This window comes from Macaca mulatta, chromosome 12 (assembly GCF_049350105.2).
Source record: "Macaca mulatta isolate MMU2019108-1 chromosome 12, T2T-MMU8v2.0, whole genome shotgun sequence".
Lineage (NCBI taxonomy): Eukaryota > Metazoa > Chordata > Mammalia > Primates > Cercopithecidae > Macaca > Macaca mulatta.
Window position 1 is genome coordinate 64,887,710 of NC_133417.1, and position 6,000 is coordinate 64,893,709.

Consider the following 6,000-nt stretch of genomic DNA (forward strand, 5'->3'; position numbering starts at 1 on the left):
TATTTCATCTTCAGAGCAATTAGTATAATGAAGAGAGGTGATGACAGCTTCCTGGCCTACCAACCCCATATTTTCTATTCAACCATTAGAACACTCAGAAAAGAGCTACTTCTTCTTTTCTTTCTTTTTCTTTTTTTTTTTTTAAATCTGTTCCTGAAACACTGCAGCTTTGAAATGGAAATCTGTGGTAAAGAGCTTTTTAACCTTCAAGAAAATGACCACCACCCATATCCTGGTCTCACATGTGTTTCAGGTTCATGAGGCAGTGTAGGGTCATGGTTAAAAGAGGCAACTCTGCTACTTACGAGCACACCACTTAGTTTGCCCCAGCCTCAGTTTGCCTCTATGTAAAATGGAGATAATAATGTTTGCTTCATTGTGTGACTGCATTAAACGAGCTAATGTATGCAGAGTGCTTAGCACAGTGCTAGCACACTGTAAAGTTCACCTCTGGGAGCTGTGGGTGTGTGGGGAGGGCATGAGGAGCACAGAGCAAGAGCAAAGGAGAGCTTAGAAGCCATGCTGCAAAGCGCTGTGCTAGTGGTAATTATGGCTCTGGACTCCAGCTGGGGAACACGGTGGGCAGGGCTCAGTGCCTGCTGGCCTTTGTACAGCTTCCTATTGCTTCCCTTCTCCTTTGGAATTGGAATTCATTATTTATATCTCTCACTTGAATGTGAATTCCAGGACAGCACACTTCCTGGCACTTAGTCATCTCTCAGTTTCTGCTGAATGAGTGAAGGAATGAGGGAAGAAAAGAAAGAGGTTGAAAGAAATACAGTCAGTCTTCACTTAACGTCATCTATAGGTTCTTAGAGACTATGATTTTAAGAAAAATGGCATATAAGAAAACCAATTTTCTTTTTCTCATCAATGTCATAATGAAATCACGTTGAAGGAAATAATGTTATTTGAGGACCTGCTATATGTCATTTCACTGAAAATTGCAGTTTCCAAGAACCTGTTCATGGTGTTAAGTGAAGACTTCCTGTACAGTGTGTGGGGTCATTTGAAACTTGAGAAAAATATTAAAACTTTGAATTGTATTGATAGTGAAGAAAATGGGATTTAAAACTCAAGGTATAGATTGTGGTTTGTCAAAATTAACAAATTTTTTGAGCACTGTATGAATCAGGGTATCATTAAGAAAGGGTGAGGTCCTGGTTTGCTGAACGTTCACCCAAGGGACTGTGAACCCCAGAAATTTGAGACGGGCCTCAGTTAATTTAGAAAGTCTATTTTGCCAAGGTTGAGGACACATACCCATGGCACGGCCTCAGGAGGTCCTGACGACATATGCCCAAGGTGGTCAGAGCACAGTTTGGTTTTATACATTTTAGGGAGACATGAGACATCAATCAATGTATGTACGATGAACATTGGTTTGGTCTGGAAAGGTGGGACAACTTGAAGTGGACAGCGGGGCTTCCAGGGCATAGGTAGATAAGAGACAAGTGGCTGCATTTTTTCAAGTTACTGATTAGCCTCTCCAAAGCAGGCAATCAGATATGCATTTATCTCAGTGAGCAGAGGGGTGACTTTGAATAGAATGGGAGGCAGGTTTACGCTAAACAGTTCCCAGTTTGACTTTTCCCTTTAGCTTAGTGATTTGGGGGACCCAAGATATTTTTCTTTCACATCTCCCCTCTTTTCTTCTAAAAAAATCTTTTGAAGGCTGAGCATGGTGGCTCACACCTGTGATCACAGCACTATGGGAGCCTGAGGCAGGTGTATCATCTGAGGTCAGGAGTTTAAGACCAGCCTAGCTAACATGGTGAAACCTCGTCTCTACTAAAATACACAAATTAGCTGGGTGTGGTGGTGCACGCCTGTAATCCTAGCTACTCAGGAGGCCGAGGCAAGAGAATTGCTTGAACCTGAGAGGCAGAGATTGCAGTGAGCCGAGATCATGCCACTGCACTCCAGCCTGTGTGACAGAGCCATTCTCCATCTCAAAAAAAAAAAAAAAAAAAAAAATCTTTTGGAGAAAATTAGTCTCTGGTTCCAGGTTTTGTCTTTTTATCTGATATCTCATGGCTAGGATGATTTATTCCTAGACAGGTAGGTCCTGAGTTATTAGGAAAGCTCATTTTTAGAAAGTTGTGAAGTCTCATGTCCTATGGAGAAAATAGAGGGAGGAAGGGAGAACAACAACAATAAACAAAAGAACCATTTTGGAAAATTGATGTTGGCCACATTACTCTGAAGTCCATATATCAGTAGGCAGGTATGAAAGTGGCTTAGGTATGTAAATAGGTGGTTGTTATTGTCTTCTGAAGTTCAAGTTGTCTAGCCTCAGTTTGCAGAGCTTTACGTAAGCACAGTTTTGTTTTCAGGGACGCCAAATTAGGAGAAAAGGGGAAAAAGGGGAAAAAAATTGAAAACACTGTTTTGAAAATTAATAGCCAAAAAATATTAGAGTTCAGTCCAAACTGTAGAAAATAATAAAATTGAAAAATATCAGGCAAGACTAGAATTTAACAACAGGTGCACTACAGCTTTGAAACATAATTTTTCTCTCTCCAGTTTCCCATTTTTAAAGACAAATCATGGTAGGACTGATTTGCTTTACTATACTTGTCCTAATTATTTGCATACAGTGCAGCAAGAATAATTATTTTTTACATAGGCTTTTAAATCCTCTTTGATGGGACTTTGTTCCATAGAAGGAATTTCAGATAAGACTTTTTTAAAGCTGAACCCAATGATGAATTTGTGCCACCTAATACCTATGAGTTGGGTGATCCTTTTCTCCTGAGGTTCCAAGATAAACTTGGAGCTCCTGGGCCTGTCAGAAAGTAAAATTCTTTACTTACCACTGTACAGGGAAGGTATGAGGTCAGTTTCCCCAAGGGCTTTTATTGACTCCGTAAGTCAAGTTTGATTCCTTAAAGGAATGCACACCATTAAAACCTTGGTAAAATAACCAATTTCTCCAATTGTGTCCTGTTGCAAAATGAAAGTAGATTCTTATTGCACTTATGCAAATAACTGTATTGCCATAAGTTAAGAATACCCACAAATAGTTTCCAAATTCTGGAGAAATCAGGTAGAGAGAAACAAATATGCTCCAAATTGTGTCTATAGGAGTATACTAAATTGTTAAAGTTGTCAATAGCTCAAAAGAAAAGTTTCCTTGACTCTGAAAAAAGCAAAACGAAGGATCAGCAACATTTAAAGCACAAATCAAAAAGATTACTTTAGTCTTCTATCAGTTCATTTTACACAGTTAACTCCTGTTCTGCTTGATATTCATGAACATTTCAACTCCCCATGAGAGTCCTGAAAGTTTTTTCCTCTATTCTAATGTCACAGTCTGCAAAGTTATCAAAAAACCTGCATTTAAGAAAACCCGTTAGAGTTTTATAGCTGATTATAAAACCACCTCCTAAAGAGGACCAAAACAAGACAACAATTATCTGTGGATGACAAAGAGTTTTAGGGCAGTCATAGTCAAAGACACAATTGATAAGGAAATGTGTTACCTCTGCGGCACACAATAATTTAACATAACAATTATAAGTATTACTGATAATGTACAGTAAGTCATATCAGAATTATAGGAGTGACCATGATTTTGGAACAGATACCACATATTTATATAAATACAGCCTAAAGAAAACCAAATACCATTTCATCTTTGGCAATGTATCCTGCATAATTGTTATACCAGATAAACCAAACAATGTCATTTTTGAACTTTAAGGAACTTAATATCTTAAAGGATTGATTAGGTTAGAAAAAGACATAATTTATAATTTGATTTTGGAAAGTTCATCAAATATCAAAGGTTTAAAACTCTTGATATCACAAAATAAGATCATTCATTTAACCAAAGTGATAACTCAAGGATTTAAAAAAGGAAAAAACCTTCATTCTTTGAGAAAGGAGACTTAATGTTCCAAACAATAAGCTAATAAAAACAACATGAAGCCAATTAAATTTGTTTTTTGAAATTTTATAAACAACCTATAAAATTTTAATCTTGACCATAAGATACAACTTCCATAAACCTTTTATAACCTTTATTGAGGAGTCAGTTAATGCTTCAAGACAACCTTGTTAATTTGACACAGGGGCCCACATGCTAGTCTTGCATCACTGTGCCTTTAACATTAATGATTAATTTATAGAGAAACAACTTATTTTATCTTTCAAAATCAGCCTTTACAATCTCATGTGCCCATATTTTCCATCATAGTCCCTGGAATTTGAGTTGAAATAGCTTTAATTTCTGGCCGTGTGTCTTAGAAATGCAGTTTATTTTGATTGACGTCTCCTACAGGGCCTGAAAATAGGGCTTTAATTGCTGTCAGTGTTTAAAATGTAGTAGGAGTTGCTGTCCTTTTTAGACCCAGGAGTCAAAGCCCTGTAACTCAGTGTCACAAGTATTTTAAAAGTGCATACAGAGAGATGAGAGATAGATGGATGTAATAACCTTCATTTAAAAATTTTAATCTCAGTTTTTTTCCTAAGCAAACCAAAACTTAAATAATAATATGACAACTTGATCATATAAAAGTTTTGGGTCTTTAAAAAATAAATCCTCTTATTGTCACTTACACAGACCATTCATGACATGCTTGGATTTTCTGGTTTGTTCTGAACATCCCTCTTTCTTAAACAACCAGTCATTTTACTCTAGGACTCAATTTACCATACAAGATACTTTCTCATATGAAATTATTTTCCTTTAAGCTTTCTTACAAAAAATCCTCTTTATTTTAATAACTTTCTTTACATCTCTTTTATTTCCTGGTTCCTTTTACCTTGTTTTATACATGACCTTTAAATGAACTTTGAATTTGATAAAAATTGTTCACTGTTTTTTTTAAAGGACACATTTGTTTTGAATGTTTTCCTACAAATATATTTTTGTTGGAAAATATCCAAATAATAAAATATATGTTATTTAATTTGATATAACTTTAGATTCTAAATTATGACTATTTTGTCTACAAGTATTTATTCTATTATGTTTACCTAATAATTTTTTTTATCATTTACCTAGATTATTTACAAAAACTGTGACTGTCATTATTTAAAGTTATAGAACCACCATTGCAAAATTGTAATTGAGACAGTAAAAAAGATTTCACCTGACTGACTCCATCTTGCTTCTAACCTCCAAACTGTTCTTTTCATTCCTGGGCATAGGTATAACTAACTTTGGGAGGAACTTAGTTTATAGTTTAGCTTTGAAACAAGGACTGTAACAGTCCTTTCCCAAAACAAACCTTACTGACTGTAGAATAGACCACCTAAAGCCACAAGATTAGAAGATATGGTAATCGTACTAAATTCAAGATGTAGCTTTTTTTATTAAACCAATATCAATATCTTATTAAAGATTACTCAAGCAAAGGTCATTCTGATTTGGGCTGGGTTTATAGTTTTGTAACCCTTATGCCAATATTTTGACAACTTATAGTATTTGGCAGGGATAAGTATGAAATTGCTTGATTTATAAATGCAAACAAAAATGTATGCTGGCAATTCTTAAGACATTTCTAATAATACTTTACCAATAATTTTTTTTTTTTGCATTTTTTTTTTTTTTTTAGTAGAGACGGGGTTTCACCGTGTTAGCCAGGATGGTCTCGATCTCCTGACCTCGTGATCCACCCGTCTCGGCCTCCCAAAGTGCTGGGATTACAGGCTTGAGCCACCGCACCCAGCCACTTTACCAATAATTTTAAAGCTAACTTATTTATTAAAGATTTTACTTAAGTTACATAAGTTTGAAAAAGCATTTTACTAGTCTTTTCTTTTATTCTGATAAAGTATTTGATGCAAGTGCTTTTATTTTCTTAAGTCAATGAATTAGAGGTTTTTTATATTTTTTCAGTAGTGAAACATTGTGTACACATAAATACACAGACATATTAGGCATAGAAATACATCTTATAGATTCATAAAAACCTTTTTTATTTCTATCTTAGGCTATCAGATTCTAGATAAACTATTTCACAACCCTAGGCAGTTGTCAGCTTAACAGCC